This window comes from Saccopteryx bilineata, chromosome 4 (genome assembly GCF_036850765.1).
Source record: "Saccopteryx bilineata isolate mSacBil1 chromosome 4, mSacBil1_pri_phased_curated, whole genome shotgun sequence".
Classification (NCBI taxonomy): Eukaryota; Metazoa; Chordata; class Mammalia; order Chiroptera; family Emballonuridae; genus Saccopteryx; species Saccopteryx bilineata.
The window spans coordinates 63,240,471-63,262,419 of NC_089493.1; the positions used below are offsets into that span (position 1 = coordinate 63,240,471).

Genomic DNA, 21,949 nt, shown 5'->3' on the forward strand with positions numbered 1-21,949 from the left:
TATATAGTTTTTTGCTGGGTATGTTGTTATCTTTGATGCTATATAAACTAGTTACATAAAAAAATGAGTAAGCAACGAGTGGTCTTTGTTAGACATCATTAATGATTATGCTATTCACCAAGTTATAGCCAGAGACCTAGGGATTATCTGAGACTCTTCTGTCTCTCTCACTGCTCATGTTCAAGATTAGTTTATCATACTTTCTAAACTTCTTTCAGATTTGAAACTCTACTTTTCCTTTTTTTTAAAAAAAAAGCTCCATTGCATAAAATAATGAATGAAAGATATTGTGTATGTTAATAAATGTTTGTGGAATGCTGATTCAATAGCTGCTTGTCATACAAGTAGCTCAGTGAACTTCAAATTGGGATCTTCAAATAATATTCAGAGTATTGAACTCTTTTTTTAGATTTTTATTTATTCATTTTAATACAGGAGAGAGAGAGAGAGAGAGAGAGAGAGAGAAAGGTCGGTGATGGGTGGGGATTAGGAAGCATCAACTTCTTGTTGCTTTCTGCATGTGCCTTGACTGGGCAAGCCCAGGGTTTCAAACCAGAGTCCTCAGCATTCTACATAAATGCTTTATCCTCTCTGCCACCACAGGTCAGCCAATTCAATTTCTGGAATTCTTTTTTTTTTTTTTTTTTTAATTTTGTGACAGAGACAGAGAGAGAGACATAGAGAAGGACAGTTAGGGACAGACAGGAAGGGAGAAAGATGAGAAACATCAATTCTTTGTTGGGGATCCTTAGTTGATTGTTTTCTCATGATTCTTGATGGGGGGGTGCTTTAGCAGAACGAGTGACTCCTTTCTCAAACCAGCAACCTTGGGCTCAAGCCAGTGACCTTTTGGCTCAAGCCAACGACCATGGGGTCATGTCTATGATCCCACGCTCAAACCAGCAACCCTGTGCTCAAGCTGGTAACCTCCAGGTTTTGATGCTGGGTCCTCTGAGTCCCAGTCTGATGCTCTATCCACTGCACCACTGCCTGGTCAGGCTTCCTGGAATTATTTAAGTCACAAAGCAATTCTTTGTTCTCTAACACTAGTGGGATTTGATTTAGTTATTCAACTTCAATAGTAAGGATGGAACACAGGAAAATACACTCCCCTCTCTAGTATTTAATTTTTCTTAATTTAATAACTTTGTTAATAGATTTTGTCTCTTGCACTGTCTCCTCTAGGAGACATCTATGAGACATAACTCAGTATGCCCACAAGCACATGCATGCACATGTGCTCTTTCTTTCTCTCTTTCCCTTTCTCTCTTCTCTCTCTCTCTCTCTCTCTCTCTCTCTCTCTCTCTCACACACACACACACACACACACACACACTGGCCTCAAGAATCTTGTTCTTTAGCAAGTTGAAATGTCAAACATCTCAGCGGCAGGTATAAAAACATAAGCCTGTCCCTGCTGAGCCACCTGATGATTATTTCATGTGCAAGGTGTTAATTTTAGGAGAAAGAAAGGAAAGTTTTAAAATGTATTCTCCTCTTACTGTTACACAAAAACCTTTTCTTTTCTTTTTTTCTTTTCTCTTCTCTTCTTTTTTCTTCTCAAGCAGCTATAGCAAAAGTTTACATGAATGCAAAGTGCAAGCAGTACTAGAAACAAGGCATTATTTAAAAGAATTCACTAGATGACTTAAACAAATAAACCTAGTGGGTTAAGCTTGTTATTCTGGAGAGAATAAACAGTGCAGCTGGCCTCAGATTGATGGAATTCACTGGACTAGAGCAGAGCTGACAAATTGGGATAAAATATTTAGCAATTATTCTTTATCTTGGGACAAATGACCAACTATTTTAAATTCATTCCCTGCATCTGGTGACTGGGGGGACATGTCTGCATCTTACTCACCATAGCCAAGTAACGTTTCTTGACTTTGACACATTGTCCCCTTTAGATTGGATATCGGACAAGACAATGTCACACATTATTTTCAAAATATTTTTGTTTCTTTAATTCCTGACATTGAGGTATAAATGAAGACCTGCATGTTTTGAACATGCTCAGAAAATGGGTTGTTTTGACAAGATGGAGAATAGACTGCAAGCAGTCTTCAGGCCAGAGCTTTAATACTGCTTGTGTTACAAGTGCTCTTTTATCTTTACCTTTAACGCTTTCCTTTGTAGCTCTAAATACTTCCATTGCTCAGATAATTTATTTTAACACAGCACTATTGGGATGGGCAATAGGAGCAAATACACAGAGATTATTGTTGCAATTTCTTATCAGAGAAAATTAAGTTGCAACTTAATTTCATTAAGTTGGTTTTTCAGATTAAAATTTCATATGAAGTTGAAGTCACTTCTACATGAATATGATTTTATATAATAAGCTGTATGTGCAGAAATTCAAATATTCAGAAATTATGAAACAAGGAATCAGATATACAAAGGCTAATGACTCACTTTAGAAATAGTTTAGGCCTTCTGTGCTGTGTGTTCACAGTTTACCTCACTCCACCTCCCATTTCCTGTAGTTGTGGAGGTTCTTGTGACTGCTTTTTCCTATGTTTATTTACTGCTTCTTTTTTTCTATCAGTGATTCTGTGATGTTTCCACATCCCCTAACATTTGTATTTATTCATTCTAAAAGTCAGAAGTTTCCACAAAGTGCCAGCTGATCAATTAAAAATTATTTTCCCAACACATAAAACTTAGGAACAGGCCCTGGCCAGTTGGCTCAGTGGTAGAGCGTCGGCCTGGCGTGCAGGAGTCCCGGGTTCGATTCCTGGCCAGGGCACACAGGAGAAGCACCCATCTGCTTCTTCACCCCTCCCCCTCTCCTTCCTCTCTATCTCTCTCTTCCCCTCCCGGATGGGCAGAGCATCGCCCCTGGTGGGCATGCCGGGTGGATCCCGGTCGGGCGCATGCAGGAGTATGTCTGACTGCCTCCCCGTTTCCAGCTTCAGAAAAATACAAAAAAAAAAAAAAGAAAGAAAGAAAACTAAAAGACACTGATTAAAGAAATTGAAGTTGATAAAAATAAATGGAAAGATATTTCATTCTCATAGACTGGAAAAATTAATATTGTTAAAATGTCCATACTATCAAAGCAATGTACAGATTGAATCTGATACCTATCAAAATTTCAATGTAATCATACTTCATAGAACTAGAACAAATAATTCTCTTATTTATTTATTTATTTGTTTATTTATTACAGAGACAGAGAGTGAGTCAGAGAGAAGGATAGACAGGGACAGACAGACAGGAACGGAGAGAGATGAGACACATCAATCATTAGTTTTTCATTGCGTGCTGCAACACCTTAGTTGTTCATTGATTGCTTTCTTATATGTGCCTTAACCGTGGCTCTTCAGCAGACCGAGTAACCCCTTGCTGGAGCCAGCGATCTTGGGTTCAAGCTGGTGGGCTTTTGCTCAAACCAGATGAGCCCACGCTCAAGCTGGCGACCTCGAGGTCTCGAACCTGGGTCCTCCACATCCCAGTCCGATGCTCTATCCACTGCGCCACTGCCTGGTCAGGCTAATTCTCAAATTTATAAGAAACTACAAATATTTCAAAAGCAAAAGCAATCTTGAAAAATAAGATCAAAGCTGGAAGTACACTGGTACCTTGAGATACGAGTTTAAATAATTCTGTAACCAAGGTCATAAGTCAGTCAACTCGTATATCAAACAAACTTCTCCCATTTAAAAGAACTGAAATAGATTTAATCCATTCCAGCCCTGTGAAACATCCCCAAACCATCCTAAATTATGAAAAAAGGTATGTTTTTAATTAAGAAACACACATGTATACTTTACCAATTCATAACAAAATATATGAAATAAAAGAAAAAAGTATTATTTAGTACTTTATTCTTACCTTGGAGACAGACGAGTGTGGCTAACGGAGGTGAATGGCGGAGGAGGAGGGAGGGAGGAAGGGATGCAGGCACTGTAGACACGTAAACTAAAACTGCACTTTCTTAACACTAAATGGAAACTAAAACTGCATTTTCTTTACTTTAAACAAAACTAAAACTGTACTTTCTTTACTTAAAATGAAACCACAAAAACTTAATTGTAAAAAAATGCACTTTTGTAACTTTAAACTTAACCTAAGCTTAACATTATGTATTTTTCATTTAATCACCTATTTTTGCCTTTTTGGCTGCACTTTTGGCACTTTTACTTGCAGGACTCTTGAATAAAAATCTATCCAAAGAGGTTTGCTTTTGTCTGCCTTTTAAAATGTTATGAAAATGTGACAAACAAGTGTCATTAAAAAGTGTTGAAGCACGACCAGTTGAAACTTTTTCTGGGTGTTTCTTTTCAATGGAACTTGAAAGCTTCTCCCACATTGCCAGCTTGTCTTTAACTTCACTTGTAGAAATCACTTCCTCTGACTCTACCTCCTCCTCACTACTAATCTCTTGCAGAAGCTCTGTATGTTGCATTATCTGTAGCTCCTTCAACTCCTCATTTGAGAGTTTCTCCTCATGTTCCTTGATGAGCTCATTTATGTCACTCTCTTCTACCTCCAGACCCATCGACTTTCCGAGAGACACAATCTCCTCCATCGCTTCTACCTCGGTCTCGGTCTCTGATTCTAATCCTTTAAAGTCCCTGTCTGCAACAATGTCAGGCCATAACTTTTTCCATGCCAAGTTCACGATTCTTCTTGTAACCTCTTGCCATGCCAAGTCAATAATGTGTAAACATATCACGATGTTACAGTGATTTTCCAAAACTCTCGAAGGGTTAGAATTGTATTCTCAGTTAACTCAAAGCAGCAGTGGAACAAGTGTTTTGTGTAAAGCTTTGTAAAGTTGGAAATGATCTGCTGATCCATAGGTTGCAAGATTGAAGTCATGTTGGGTGGGAGGTAGAGGACTTTCATGAATTTTAACTCATTGAGAATGTCATCTTCAAGACTAGGTGGGCAGGCTGGAGCATTATCAAGGATTAGTAATGCTTTCATCGGGAGTTTATTTTCTTGAAGATATTTCTTCACTGCAGGACCAAAGATGAGATTTACCCATTCAATAAAAAACTGCCGTGTAACCCATGCCCTAGCATTGGCATGCCACATAACCTGCAGTTTTTCTTTAAGAATCTTGTGAGTCTTAAAGGCTCAAGGATTTTTGGAATGATACACTAGCAGTGGCTTTACTTTACAGTCACCACTAGCATTTGCACACAATGCAAGGGTCAGATGGTCCTTCATGGGTTTATGGCCTGGCAACTTCTTCTCCTCTGTGGTGATGAAAGTCCTCTGGGGCATATTTTTCCAAAACAATCCTGTTTCGTCACAGTTGAACACTTGTTGGGAGATGTAGCCTTCCTTTCAGATAAGCGCAACAAAACGTTTGATGTACTCCTCAGCTGCCTTAATGTCAGCACATGCAGCTTCACCATGCCTCACCACCAAGTGGATGCCAGATCTCTTCTTGAAATTTTCAAACCAGTTGTGACTTGCCTTAAAAGTATCTTCTGCTGCCTCTTTTGAGGTTGATGGTTCTTTCTTCCTCAAGTCGCCGTAAATAATACGTGCCTTTTCGCATATTACAGTCTCCATCACTGTATCTCCTGCCAGCTCTTTCTCTTTCACACACACCAGCAGAAACTTCTCCATTTCTTCATGGATATTTGTCCTTAATCGGCACAGAATTGTATTTCCTTTTGCTGGATTTGCACTTTTGATGGCATCTTTTTGTTTAAGGATGGTACAAATTGTAGATGTATTGCGGTCGTACAGCCTTGCCAGTTCAATCACTCATACACCATGCTCATGTTTTTCTATTATTTCTTGCTTTACTTTTATCAACATCATTCTCTTCTTCTCACCACTGTTCTATACACTCACATGACAGCACACACAAAAAAGTTAGTAAAAAATGCAAAAATGGTGCAAGAACGAGTATAGCACATGAGATTCGACTTGATTCTGCAGGTAACACATGAGAAAGAACGAGATGCTGGTGTTGTGCTGCCAATACTGGACCCGTACGCCAATGCGTCAACTAATGATAGCTTCCTTAATCACGACTTGTATCTCGGAATTTCACTTGGATCTCAAACAAAAATACGGACCGAGTTGCAGCTCATATCTTAAAAAATTTGTATGTTAGTCTGCTCGTATCTCAAGGTACCACTGTATTGTGTGTCTTGATTTTAAACTATGCTACAAAGCTATAGTAATCAAAAACAGTATGGTATTGGCACAAAAAACAGACATGTAGCTCAATGAAACAGAATTGATAGCCCAGAAGTAACTTCACACAAATGTGGACAATTAAATATGGATAAAGGACTCAAGAATGTACAATGGAGAAAGGACATACTCTTCAATAAATGGTGTTGGGAAAACTGAACAGCCACATGCAAATAATGAAAGGACTACTATCTTACACCATACAGAAAAATTAACTCAAAATTGTTTATAGACTTGAATATAAGACCTGAAACCATAAAATTCCCAGGAGAAAAAATAGACTGTAGGCCTGACCTATGGTGGCACAGTGGATAAAGTGTCGACTTGGAATGCTGATGTCGCAGGTTCAAAACCCTGGGCTTGCCTGGTCAAGGCACATATGGGAGTTGATGCTTCCTGCTCCTCCCTTCTCTCTCTCTCTCTCTCTCTCTCTCTCTCTCCTCTCTAAAATGAATAAAGTCATAAAAAAGAAAGGAAAAAAAATGACAGTAAGCTCTTTGACATCAGCCTTAGTGATGTCTTTGTTGATCTGACTCCAAAGGCAAGAGAAACAAAAAAAAATAAATGTGATTACATCAAACTAAAAAACTTCTGCAGAGCAAAAGAAACCATCAACAAAACAAAAAGGCAACCCACAGAATGGGAAAAAATAGTTGATGAGGGGTTGATATTCAAAATATATAAAGAACTCATACAACTCAACAACAACAAAAAAACAAACGACTTAATTGAAAAATGGGCCAAGAATCTAAATGAATATTTTTCCAAAGATAAACAGATGGCCAGAAGGCACATGAAAAAGTGTTCAGCCTGGCCTGTGGTGGCGCAGTAGATAAAGCATCGACCTGAAACACTGAGGTTGCCGGTTCAAAACCCTAGGCTTACCTGGTCAAGGCACATATGAGAGTTGATGCTTCCTGCTCCTTCCCCATTCTCCCCCCCCCCCCACTCTCCTCTCTAAAATATGAATAAAATCCTAAAAAATAAATAAATATATGAACCAAAAAAAAAAAGGTGTTCAATATCCTTAATTATTAGGGAATACAAATCAAAACCACAATGAGATATTACCTCACACCTGTTAGAGTAACTATTATCAAAAAGACAAGAAATAGGAATTGTGGAGTAGGATGTGGAGAAAGAGAGACCTTATATACTGGAATTGTAAATTGGTGCAGCCACTATAGAAAACAGTATGGAGATTCCTCAAATACAATTAAGACTAAAACTACCACATGATCATGCTATTCCACTTCTAGGTATCCATCTGAAGAATAAGAAAATACTAATTTGAAAAGATATATGTACCCCTATGTTCACTGTGGCATTATTCACAATAGCCAAGACATGGAAACAACCTGAAGTGTCCACTGATAAATGAGTAGATAAAGAAGGTTAGGTATATATGGAATTCTACTGAGCCATAAAGAAAGAATAAAAGCTTGTATTGCGACCACATGGACGGACCTTGAAGGTATTATGCTGACCAAAATAAGTCAGATGCATAAAGAAAAATGCTGTGTAATTTCACTCATATGTAGAATATAAAAGAAACAAAACAGACTAACAAAACAAAACCAAAACAAACATATATACAAAGTTCAGATTAGTGGTTACCAGAGAGGAAAAGCAGATTGGAAGGTGAGCAAAATTGGCAAAGGTGGTCAACTACATGGTGACGGATAGCAACTAGACTTGTGGGCTGATCACTTCGTAGTGTATACAGATGTCAAATTATACAGCTCTACTCTTGAAACTTTTACAATAAAAGAATTTATCTTATCTGCATTTGTAATAACTATAAATGTAACCCTAGGCATTTTGTATTTCAATTTTGGGACTAATTTTGAAGATCTGTTATTATTATTTTATCAGAATTATGTTTGGAATTAGATTTTCTTAACTTTTAAAAAATTTATTTAGAAAGTTGAATTTAACAGGGGGATATTTATCAATAAGAGTACCTAGATTTCAGGTAAGCACTTCCATAGCATTTGAACTGTCAATTATACTGTCTACCCAGTACCCAAAGTCAAATCATTTTCTGTCACCATATATTTGTCCCTCTTTACTCCCTTCTCCTCCCCACACCCATGTAACCACTTTACTTTTATCTATGTCTATAAGCCTCAGTTTTATATCTCAGCTATGTTTGAAATCATACAGTTCTTAGTTTTTTCTGGTTTACTTATTTCACTCAGTATAATATTCTCAAGGTCCATCCATGTTATCATAAATGGCAATATGTCATCATTTCTTATGGCTGTGTAGTATTCCATTGTATACATGTACCATATCTTCTTTATCCAGTCCTCTATTGAGGGACACTTTGGTTGTTTCCATATCTTGGCCACTTTCAGTAATGCTGCAATGAACATGGGGGTAAATGCATCTTTAGATACCAATGTTTTTGAGTTTTGGGGGTAGAAACCCAGTACAGCAATTGCTGGCTCATATGGTAGTTTTATTTTTAATTTTCTGAGGAACCACTATATTTTCTTCCACAATGGTTGTTCTAGTTTGCATTCCCACCAACAGTAAATGAGGGTTTTTTTTCTCTATAGCCTCTACAACACTTGTTATTATCTGATTTGTTAATAATAGCCAATCTAACAGATGTGAAGTGGTATGACATTGTAGTTTTGATTTGCATTTCTATAATGGCAAGTGAAGATGAGCATCTTTTCATATATCTGTTGGGCATTTGTATGTCTTTTTGGGAGAAATATCTGTTCAGGACATCTCCCCACTTTTAATTGGATTTTTTGCTGGTTTGTTGCTGAGCTTTGTGAGTTCTTTATATAGTTTGGATATTAGCCCCTTATTGGAGCTGTTGTTTACAAATATCATCTCCCATTTAGTTGGCTGCCTATTTGTTTTGTTGTCAGTTTCTTTTGCTGTGTAGAGCTTTTTAGTTTGATATAGTTCCCTTCATTACTTTTGTCTTTACTTCCCTTGCCTATGGGGTCAAATTCATAAATTGTTCTTTATGGCTAAGGTCCATGAGTTTAGTGCCTATGTTTTCTTCTATGTAATTTATTCTTTCAGATCTTATATTTAGGTCTTTGATACATTCTGAATTAATTTTTGTGCAGGGGAAGAAACTGTAGTAAAGTTTCGTTCTTTTGCATGTGGTTCCATACAAACCTAGTGATTTTTTGTTCTAGTTCTTTAAAAAATGACATTGGGATTTTGATGGGGATTGCATTAAATTTGTATATTCCTTTGGATAATATGGCCACTTTAACTAACTATGTTGATTCTTTCAATCCATGAGCATGAAATATTTTCCCATTTCATTGTGTCTTTTCAATTTCTTTCAATAATGCTTTGTAGTTTTTAGTATATAGATCCTTCATATCCTTTCTTAAATTTATTCCCAGGTATCTTATTCTATTTTTTGTTGTTGTTGTTGCAATTGTAAGAGGAATTATGTTTTGAGTTAATTTTTGAAAGTTTCTTGGTTGGCTTATAGAAAAGCAATAGACATTTGATATTCTGCATTCTGCAACTTTACTGTATTGGTCTTTTTGTTTCTAATAGTTTATTGGTGGAGTCTTTATATACAGAATATGTCATCTGCAAAACCTCATATCTTTATTTTTTCTTTCTCAATATGAATGCCTTTAATTTCCTTTCCTTGCCTCATTGCTCTGGCTAAAACTTTCAGAACTATTTTGAATAGGAGTGGAAAGAGTGGGCAGCCATGTCTTGTTCCTGATTTTAGAGGAAAAGCCTTCATTTTTTTTTTTTACCATTTAGTATGATATTGGCTGATGATTTGTCATATATGGCATTTATTATGTTGAGATACTTTCCTTCTTTTCCCATTTTATTGAGTGTTTTAAACATAAAGGGATGCTTTATCTTATTGAATGATTTTTCTGCATCTATTGATAGGATCATATGATTTTTGTTCTTTGTTTTATTGATGTGGTGTATTACATTGATCAATTTTTGTATGTTGAATCATCCTTGTGCTCCTGGAATGAATCCCACTTGATCATGATGTATTATTTTGTTAATGTGTTGTTGTATTTGATTTGCTAGTATTTTGTTTAGGATTTTTGCATGTGTATTCATTATAGATACTGGTCTGTAGTTTTCTTTTTTTGTGTTGTCCTTGCCAGGTTTTGGTATCAAGGTTATGTTAGCCTCATAAAATGTGTTAGAGTGTTACTTCCTCTTCTAATTTTTGGAAGACTTTGAGTAGGATGGGAACCCAGTCTTTAAATGTTTGTTAAAATTCACTATTATAGCCATATGGTCCTAGACTTTTATTTTTGGGAGGTTTTTGATAGTTGTTTCTATTTCCTCCTTGTGTATGGGTCTATTTAGATTTTCTATTTCTTTGTGTCTCAGTCTAGGAAGATTATATAGTTCTAGGAATTTATCCATTTCTTCTAACTTGTTGAATTTGGTGGCATATAACCTTTCATGGTATTCTACTATGATCTTTTGTTTATCTATATTTGGGTAATTTCTCCCCTTTTATTTTATATTTTGTTTATATGAGTCCTTTATCTTTTTTCCTTAGTAGCCAAGGGTTTGTCAATTTTATTACCTTTTTAGATAACCAGGTCTTTGTTGTATTAATTTTTTCTATATTATTTTGGTCTCTATTTCATTTAGTTCTGCTTTAATTTTTACTATTTCCTTTCTTCTGCTAACTTTGGGTTGACTTCATTCTTCTTTTTCTAGTTCCTTAAGATGTAATGTTAGCTTGTTTACTTGGGATTTCTCTTGCTTCTTGATATAAGCTTGTAATGATATAAACTTTCTTCTTATTGCCTTTGCTGCATCCCAGAAATTTTGATATGTTGTGTTGTCATTTTCATTTGTCTGTATATATCTTTTGATCTGTGCTTTTATTTCTTCTTGACCCATCATTTTTTAGAAGTATGTTGTTTACTTTTCATATTTTTGTGGGTTTCTATACTTTCTTTTTGCAGTTAAATTCTAATTTTAAAGTTTTATGATCAGAAATATGCTTGGTATAATTACAATCTTTCTGAATTTGTTGATGTTAGTTTTGTGGCCTACCATATGATCTATTCTTGAGGATTTTTCAGGCACACTGAAAAGAATGTATAATCTGATGTTCTGGGATGAAATGTCCTGTAAATGATTAACATGTTCTTTTGGTCTAGTGTGTCTTTTAAAGTCAATATTTCTTTATTTATTTTCTGTTTGGATGATCTATCTAAAGCCATCAATAGTGTGTTGAGATCTCCAAGTATGATTGTGTTTTTGATTGTTTCTATTTTTAGATCAGTTAGTAGATATTTTATATATTTGGTGCTCCCTGATTTGGTGCATATATATTAAGAAGTGTTGTGTCTTCTTGATACAATTTCCTCTTTATAATTATAAAATGTCCATCTTTGTCTCTTGTTACCTTTGTTTTCTTAAAGTCAGCATTGTTAGATTTAGTGTGGCTACCCCTGCTTTTCTGGAGTTCTTAATAATACCATTCTTAAATGGCATTAAGGAAGAAGAAATCAAATACCATGGCTATGGAAGACAGACAAGTAATTCAGAAAGAAAATAAAAAATCTCCAGAAAGCATCTGTTTTTTATTTTTAATTAAGTGATAGCAGGAGAGGCAGAGAGACATTTTCTCACATGAACCTCAACTGGGATCCACCAGGCAAGCCCCCCAGGGGGCAATGCTCTGCCCATCTGGGGCACTGCTCCGTTGCTTGGTAACTTAGCTATTTTGAATGCTTGAGGCAAAGGCCAGGGAGCCATCCTTAGCACCTGTGGCCAACTCAATTAAGCCAATCAAGAGAGAAAGGTAGAGAGAGAGAGAGGGAGGGGAAGAGAGAGAGAGAAGGAAGAGGGGAAAGGTGGAGATGCAGATGGGCACTTCGCCTGTGTGCTCTGACCAGGAATTGAATCCAGGATGCCCACATGCCAAGCCAACATTTTATCACTGAGCCAACTGGCCAGGGCCCAGAAAGCCATCTCAATCACATGTAAACTTTGGAGTTAAATGATAGAGAATTCAAAATTAAAGTTCCGAAAATATTCAAAGATATGTGAGAAGACATTGATAGACAACTTAATGAACTCAGAGAATATATTAATGAACAAAACAAACACCTCACCAAGAATATTGAAACTTTAAAAACAGAGATAAAGATCTCAATACATGAATTGAGAACTGAGGTAGCAAGTGTAGCTAATAAAGCAAGCCAGATAAAGGAATCAGTGACATCAAATATAAGAAACTAGAGATGCTACAGAAAGAAGAGGAGAGAGACTCATGAATTTAAAAACAGAGTTCTACAAGAATTTTTTAACTTCATCAGAAAGAGCAATATAAAAATAATGGGTATATCAGAAGAAGAGAGAGGGAGAAGGAAATGAAGAGCCTATTCAAACAAATAATTGATGAGAATTTCCCAAGTCTATGGAAAGAGCTAGAGCCTCAAATCCAAGAAGCACATAAAACGCCAAATTACTTCAACCCAAACAGACCTTCTCCGTGGCACATTGTAATAAAATTGTCAAAAATCAATGACAAAGAAAGAATACTCAAGTCAGCTAGGGAAAAGAAGACCATAACATATAAAGGAAGGCCCATTAGGTTACCATTAGACTTCTCAGCAGAACTCTACAAGCCAGAAGGCAGTAGACTCAAACATTCAAAGTACTGAAAGAGAAGAGAAGAATTACCAACCAAGAATACTATATCTATCAGAGTTATCCTTCAAATATGAAGGAGAAATAAAAACTTTTGCAAACATATAAAAGCCGAGGGAATTTATCACCAGAAAACTCCCACTACAGGAAATACTCAAGGGGGTTATTTGACCAGATACAAAGAACAAAAAAAATGAAAACTACAAATAAAAGCTCCAGCAAGGTCACAATAAAAACAAACAAACAAAAAACCCAATAACATAAAAGGGGAGAGGATAAAGATCTGCAGTCGCTAAGGAAGTTAGAGTGCAGAAGTATGTACTCATAAGACAAAAGACTCTTGTACATAAAAACAGTTTTCTCTTAATAACCTAATGGTAACCACCCATAGAAAAGCCTCTACTGAAACATAGCTTAAAAAAGAAGAAACAAAGGAAAGAAGTATGGAACAACTAACAGAAACACAAAAGAGAAAACCAAAGGAGACACAGAGCTACCAGAAAACAAAACATAAAATAGCTATAGGAAATCCTCAAGCACCAATAATTACTCTAAATGTAAATGGATTGAACTCACCAATAAAGAGGCACAGAGTAGGAGATTGGATCAAAAAGCAAAACCCACGTGTACGCTGCCTTCAAGAGACACATCTAAGCTGCAAGGTCAAAAGTAGACTCAAAGTGAAAGCTTGGAAAAGGATTCTCCAAACAAATTTATCTTTAAATCTAATTTTATGTTTAGAGACAGAGGATCTTCTTAAGGGACTGGCTTTCCTTTAAAATATTTATTTTAGCAAGAACAAATAGTGATTTAAATGAAAGGAGCCTCCAATTGACCTTCAACTCATAGTCACAATTTTACAAAGGAGACAAGTGAATTAGCCCATCTCACATCTTTTGTTGTGTGGTGCTGTACTAGTTATTTAACATCATCAGGCCCCAATTCCCTTATCTATGAAATGTGGATCATAGTACCGACTCCTACCATGGTTGCGAGAATTAAAAGACATATGTGTATGAAGTACTATGGCTCATACTTGGCACATAATAAATGTTTAAAAAATATAGCTATTGTTCTTTTATCATTATTACCTCTATATAAATACTTTCTCCTATTCATTCTCTTTTTTGTGTGTGAAAGAGAGACAGAGAGATAGGGAGAGACAGACAAGAAGGGAGAGAGATGAGAAGCATCAGTTCTTCATTGAGGCACCTTAGTTCATTGATTGCTTTCTCCTATGTGCCTTGATCAGGGGCTACAGCAGACCAAGTAATCCCTTCCTCAAGCCAGTGATCTCGGGTTCAAGCTGGTGAGCTGTGCTTAAACCAGATGAGCCCGCGCTCAAGCCAGCAACCTCGGGGTTTCGAACCTGGGTCCTCTGTGTTCCAGTCCAATGCTCTATCCACTCACTGCACCACCACCTTGTCAGGCTCTCTTACTCATTCTATTTTTCTTTCTTTTCCCCCGTTGTGAGGGAACAAGTTACTTCCAACCATGTTAGGAGATTAAGATGTATGATTTGAAGCTGTTGTTATAGTTTAGTCCTTTTTACAGGATGTTTAAATCCCATAAGAAAATGTGTAAGTCCCAAAGAAAAGGAAGTCCACCAAGACTGCCCTAATGCACAACTCCAGGGGCTGTCATCCACCTTGTAGTCAAAGTCACTGCTATCCCTGAAATTTTGTAGTGAACAATCCATGCAGCATGCAGCCACACACGTTAGCTCTGAAGCCTACCATTCAGTCACTTCAACATTTTTATTTTCCTCTTTCCATTGTTTCATTTTTTTTTTTTCATTCATTTTTCTGAAGCTGGAAACAGGGAGAGACGGTCAGACAGACTCCCGCATGCGCCCGACCGGGATCCACCCTGCACGCCCACCAGGGGGGATGCTCTGCCCACCAGGGGGCGATGCTCTGCCCATCCTGGGCGTCGCCATATTGCGACCAGAGCCACTCTAGCGCCTGAGGCAGAGGCCACAGAGCCATCCCAAGCGCCCGGGCCATCTTTGCTCCAATGGAGCCTTGGCTGCGGGAGGGGAAGAGAGAGACAGAGAGGAAAGCGCGGCGGAGGGGTGGAGAAGCAAATGGACGCTTCTCCTGTGTGCCCTGGCCGGGAATCGAACCCGGGTCCTCCGCACGCTAGGCCGACGCTCTACCGCTGAGCCAACCGGCCAGGGCTTCATTTTCTTATACGTGTAAGTATGTATACTTACTAGATGGTATGCATACATAACACTTTGGTTCACCTATACAAGTCTTTTTTTTTTTCCTTTCCAGTGCTGACATTAAACTGGGAGTGTGTGTTTAAAGATTTTATTTACTGATTTTAGAGAAAGGATCAAGAGAAAGAAAGGTGGGGAGAGGGGTACAAAGCATCAACTTGCAGTAGTTGCTTCTCGTATGTGTCTTGACAGGGCAAGATAGGTTTCGAACCATCAACCTCAGCATTCCAGGTCGACGTTATGTCCACTGTGCCATCACAGGTCTGGCAATTGTGTGTGTTTGTGTGCACAGAAGCTTATGTGCACACCTACGTGAAGTATTAAAGTGATAGAAAATATAGTAAAAATATAAAAAATAAATTACATTTGCTAGGATTAAAAATGCTCATAGTGCATAAACAAGATTGCCTTTTCTTACATTTATTAAATGATTACAGCTGGATCAAAGCAAACAATTTAAATAGAAGTAAAGCATTAAATTAATTAATCACTAAGTGATAGAGACTAGTGGTAGATTTCTTGCCATTAGATGAAAGGCATAAACAAACTGGACTAAGGTTAATTGACCAACTCTTTCAGTGATGTTGACATCCACTTTCTTTTGTTTGTATAAATACTGCCCATGATTTAAATCTATATAACACTTTTTATTATTGTAAATAAAATGCTTCATTTAGTTAGTTCTTTGGCTGATACGAGGAAAAATTGTTCTCTGATGAACTAATTCAAGAAAGATCCTTTTAATTTTGAACAGTATTTTATTTCAATACAATTTATGACCAGTAATAGAACTACATACAGGTGGTATCGGATTTCTATGCATTTCTTACCACCATTTAGACATCCCAGATGTTTCCTTTATTCATAATGAGTTAATCCACTGCCATTCATGTACAAGGAAAGAAGAAGGCATGCAAAGGTCTATGCAGCTACAGGGAGCAGAAGATGCAAAAGCCTTGCTAATCTACAAATTTGATAATTCACCCTCAAATAATTGAAAGTTGGATTTATTTGCATTAGAAATGTGTGAATCAGGAACACTAAAATTGAACACATTCTGTGCTGCAATTGAAACAGCACTCAAATGGACTGAACCATGTTTTATCATGTGCGTTTTTTTTCAGACTTTGGTATAGAATTTCCCTACTTATGGAGGAAACAATCTAAAATAAATTAAAACGGTAACTCTACCTCTTGAGATGAATATTCTGCATGCGACGATCTCTCCCTTCTCAAAATTACCATTCAGTTCACTTCAACAGTCATCTTTTGAGCATTATATTCTGCTACTTCTGAGAATTCAAAGATGAATAAAACATGGTCCCTGTTCATAAGTAGTTTTCTTTATTCAAAAGATTGGAAAAAAGTCAGGGATCAAGATATGAGTGGATGAAGCATGTAGGAGGATGCTAAAAGGTGTGTGTGGGGGAGACATTTGGGTCTTAATTTTTATAGCACTCCTTTTATTTTTTATTTTTATATTTTTTAATAGCACTTCTTTTAATAATCACTAACAAATTGTTCTCTGGACCAGATTGCCTCCCCATTTCTTTGTCAACTTTTAGTATTGCCAATCATTCTTGTTTTGTTTATAGTAAGATATTCATCTAATAAGTGTTTATGACAAAACTTCTATGTGCAAGAAGCATTTTCAGTGCTGTCAGTGACACAAAGTTATTGTCTTCCAGGAGCTCATAGTGTGTTGCTTGAGAAGACTATCATGTGAGCAGTCAACTCCAAAACAAGTCAAATGATGGTTAAAATAATGATAGAATTATAGATAGCATGTAATGGAAGGTGAAGTAAGGGTTTTTCACAGAGAAGCAGGTTCTTGATCAAGATTTCACCACTGGTAAGGAGCAGAGTTGAGATTTGAGATTAGAGCTTTCTGTCTCCAAGATCCGCATTCTTTTCACTTAAAAGTTGCAAAACACAATATTATAAATATGGGGTTTTATCACAAGAATATGCAACATTAAAATTGTTTTCAGCATTCCATGTGGAACTTCTACTAATTATATAATCTCAACCAATTTGGTATCCTTCAGAGCTTTTTACACATGACCAGAAGGGGAAAAAGATAATTGTTCCTTTACCATGCAGTGGAAAGAACATGAATACTGAAGTATATTTTTACTTAGGTGCTCTGAGCTTCAATTCTCTCATCTATAAGAACTTTGCTGTGTTGTAGTAAAGATTAAATGAGATGGTTAATGCACAGTCCATGGCACAGTGTATGTCACTGAATGCCCACTCCAGAAAGGTGAATCATCTTCTCTTGAGTTCAGAGAAAATATACTTTTACATCAATCTGAGAAGATATATTAGAGCTGGCAAGGATTGAGGGAGTATTTTTGTTTACCTCCCTTATTGCCCAGAGTTGAGCATGGAAACCCAGTGCTTTGATATGCTTTTCTCAGGGTCACATAGACCGATGTAAGCAGAGTAAGTTTTATTATATTTCACTTAGTTTTCTGTGGCTGGTGAAGGGACACTCTACTTCCAAGAGCACACTAGGGAACTGGCCTGGATTTAGGGGATTATTGTCATCCTTTCTGGTTCAAATATAAGACTGTGTGAAAATAATGTGTTTTAATCACTAATTATATTAAACTTTTTAAAAATTTATTTTCAGCTTTCCTCAGATATAACAACATATAACATTGTGTAAATTGAAGAAGTACAATGTAATGATTTAACTTATGTACAAATGTCAAAATCATTACTACAATAAGGATAGTTAACACATCTATCACCTCATATCGTTACAATTTGTTTTGTGGAGAGAACTTTGGAAATTTACTCTCTTAGAACTTCCAAATATATAATGAACATTGTTCAGTAACTATATCATCATGCTGTACATTATATCTCTAGAACATATTCATCTTATAACTGGAAATTCGTGACCTTTAAACACCTTTACCCATTTCCTCCACTCCCATTACCCTCACCCCCAGCATCTGGCAATCTCTAGTTTGTTTTCTTTTTCTGTAAATTTGTGTTTTTTTTTTAATTCCACATTTAAATGAGATCAGACAGTATTTGTCTTTTTCTGTCTGGTTTATTTCACTTAGCATAATTCCCTCAAGGTTCATTCATGTCATTGTAACAGATACCAAGATTGCTTTCTTTTTATGGATGAATAATATTCCAAAATATTGGATGGAGCCACAAAAGACCCAGTTTGCCAAAGCAATTCTGAGAAAGAAGAACAAAACTGGAGGCAACACACTTTTGAATTCAAACTTCACTTTAAAGTTATAGTAAGCAGAATAGTATGGTACCGACATAGAAACAAAGAGGTAGACCAATAGAATAGACTCAAAAGCTCAGAAATAAACCCATTATGTGGTCAACTAATATTTGACAAAGGAGTTAAGAATACTCAGTGGAGAAAATACAGTCTTTTCAATAAATGGTACTGGTAAAACTGAATATTCATATGCAAAAGAATGAAACTGGGCTCCTATCTTATACCTTTCAAAAACAATTAATTTGAAATGTATTAAAGACTTACATTTAATACCTCAAGCCATAAAACTTCTAGAAGAAAACATAGAAAAGAAGCTCTTTGACATAGGTCTTAGCAATTTTTTTAGACTATGGCAACCAAAACAAACAACAAAAACAGAAGTAAACAAGTGGGATGACACCAAATTTAGAAGCTTCTGTTGAACAATTTATAGGTTTATTGACACTTCATATTTATTTTCCCATGAATTAATTGTTCCGTATCTTTTACTTAATTTGCAGAAACTTTTGATATAATATGACATTTAATCCTTTGTTGGTTTATCTTATACATTTATTTTCTCTTCAAAAGAGCTGTCCTTTCTTTTTTATCTTTAAATTGTTTAAATTATCTTTTGCAGCTCCAAGTTCTAAATTTTTATGTAGCCCCATCTGCCAAATATGACATGCCCTGAGAAGCTCTCTGTAATTCAGTATAATAATTTTTTTCTCCCATGTCCTAGCACCATTGGTTGAAAACAGTGTCCTTTCTCCACTGAATTGCCTTTGCCCCTTGTAAAAGTCAGTTCTCCATACATGTATGTATCGTTCTATTTCTGGACCCTATTTTGTTCCAATGATATCTTTGTCATATTTACACAAATACCAAACTGGATTTATTACTGTGGCTTTATAATAAGTGTTGAAATCAGGTATTATTACTCTCCAAATGTGTTTTTCTTTTCAAAACTGCATTATCTATTATAGGTCCTTTATATTGCCATATTAATTTCATAACTAGCCTTTCAAATTCTACCAAAAAAAAAAAGCCTACTGGGATTGCATTGACTCTATAGCTCTATTAAAGAGAATTGACATCTTTAAAAGATTAAGCCTTCTGACTCATGAGCAAAGTATAGGTATTTATTCAGATTTTCTTAAATTAATCTCAGTAATGTTTTGGAATGTTTAATGTACAAGTGTTTCATATTTTTTGCCAGATTCATTCCTAAATGTTTCATTTTTTAATGCTATTGTAAATTATATTATTTTAATATTTTTAATTTTAAATTGTCATTGCTGGTATGTAGAAATGCAATCTATCTTTACACATTAATCTTATATCCTGCAAGTTTTTTTTTCTTTCTTTTTTTTATTTTTTTGTATTTTTCTGAAGCTGGAAACGGGGAAAGACAGTCAGACAGACTCCCGCATGCGCCCAATCGGGATCCACCCTGCACGCCCACCAGGGGGCGACGCTCTGCCCACCAGGGGGCGATGCTCTGCCCCTCCAGGGCGTCGCTCTGTTGCGACCAGAGCCACTCTAGCGCCTGGGGCAGAGGCCAAGGAGCCATCCCCAGCGCCCGGGCCATCTTTGCTCCAATGGAGCCTCGCTGCGGGAGGGGAAGAGAGAGACAGAGAAGAAGGAGAGGGGGAGGGGTGGAGAAGCAGATGGGCGCTTCTCCTGTGTGCCCTGGCTGGGAATCGAACCCGGGACTTCTGCACGCCAGGCCGACGCTCTACCACTGAGCCAACTGGCCAGGGCCATATCCTGCAAGGTTTTTAAACTCACAAACTCACTTATTATTGTTAGTAGCTTTTTAGTAGATCTCTTATGTTTTTCTACAAAGACAATCATATATGAAAATGATGACAATTTTAATTCTGCCTTAATGTAAAATGTTTAATAGAGATAGTGAGAGCATACATCCTTGTCTTGGTCCTAGTCTTAGGGAAAAGCATTCCACCTTCAAATTTAAGTATGTATTATGCTAGTTGTAGATATTTATTTATTTATTTATTTTTGTAGATGACCTTTATAAGGTGGAGGAAATTACTTTTAGTTTGCTAAGAGTTTTTTTTTTTTTTTAATCAGGAACGGATGTTGGATTTTTTTCAGAGACATTATATATGTTTATTGAACAGACAATTTGGCTTTCTTTTTTAGTTGTGTTAATATAATGGATTATATAATTTAATTTTTAAATATAAGACAACTTTTCTGGGATAAACCCAATTTGGTCATAATGTTTTATCCCTTTTATGTACTATTATTAGAGTTGACTTACTAAATTTTGTGTAGTATTCTTTATCTATGTCACAAGGGCTATTGTTTGTAGTTTTATTTTTTTCATAATGTCTTTGTATGGTGGGACTCACAGAATGAGTTGAGAGGTTCTCCTCTTCTTCAATGTTTTGGGAAGAGTTTGTATAGAATTAGAATTACTTCTTACTTAAATGCTTAGAAGAATTCACTAGTGAAGCCATCTGAATCTGGAGTTTTCTTGTGGGAAGGATTTAACCCAAAAATCAATTTCTTAAATAGATACAAATATATTTAAGTTATCTACTTCTTCTTCAGTGAGTTTTTGTAGTTTTTGTCTTTCTTGGGTTGGTCCAGTTCATTTGAATTGTCAAACTTATGGGCTTAAAGTTGTTGTTAATATTCCTTTATCCTTTTTTTTTTCTTTTTTAAAGAGTCAGGGAGAGGAATAGATAGGGACAGACAGACAGGAACAGAGAGAGATGAGAAGCATTAATCATCAGTTTTTTGTTGCGACACCTTAGTTGTTCATTGATTGCTTTCTCATATGTACCTTGACCATGGGCCTTCAGCAGACCAAGTAACTCCTTGCTCGAGCCAGTGACTTTGGGTCCAAGCTGGTGAGCTTTTTGCTCAAACCAGATGAGCCCGTTCTCAAGCTGGCGACCTCGGGGTCTCGAATCTGGGTCCTCTACACCGCAGTCCGATGCTCTATCCACTGTGCCACTGCTTGGTCAGGCTCCCTTATTCTTTTTTTTTTTTTTTTTTAATTTTTTTTTTTTTTTCCATTTTTTTCTGAAGCTGGAAACGGGGAGAGACAGTCAGACAGACTCCCGCATGCGCCCGACCGGGATCCACCCGGCACGCCCACCAGGGCGACGCTCTGCCCACCAGGGGGCGATAATCTGCCCATCCTGGGCGTCGCCATGTTGCGACCAGAGCCACTCTAGCGCCTGGGGCAGAGGCCAAGGAGCCATCCCCAGCGCCCGGGCCATCTTTGCTCCAATGGAGCCTCGGCTGCGGGAGGGGAAGAGAGAGACAGAGAGGAAAGCGCGGCGGAGGGGTGGAGAAGCAAATGGGCGCTTCTCCTGTGTGCCCTGGCCGGGAATCGAACCCGGGTCCTCCGCACGCTAGGCCGACGCTCTACCGCTGAGCCAACCGGCCAGGGCTCCCTTATTCTTTTAATACCTGTAGAATCTATATAATGTCACCTCTCTTATTCCTAATATTGATGACTTGTGTCATCTTACTTTTTTTCTGATCAGTTCAGAGATTTATCTTTTTGTCTGTTTTAAATTTTATTTAGAAAATTAAATTATTTCCACTAATTTAATCTATGTTTTTGGTTTTTTTTTCTTTCTTTTTTTTTTTTTTGTATCTTTTTGAAGCTGGAAACGGGGAGGCAGTCA

The 21,949-nt window shown here is 36.8% G+C and overlaps 1 pseudogene; it reads left to right on the forward strand.

The window, feature by feature from the left end:
• Positions 1-5,886: 5,886 nt before the first annotated feature.
• Positions 5,887-21,949, forward strand: part of LOC136335444 (phosphatidylinositol N-acetylglucosaminyltransferase subunit C-like) — a 137,528-nt pseudogene continuing 121,465 nt past the window's right edge.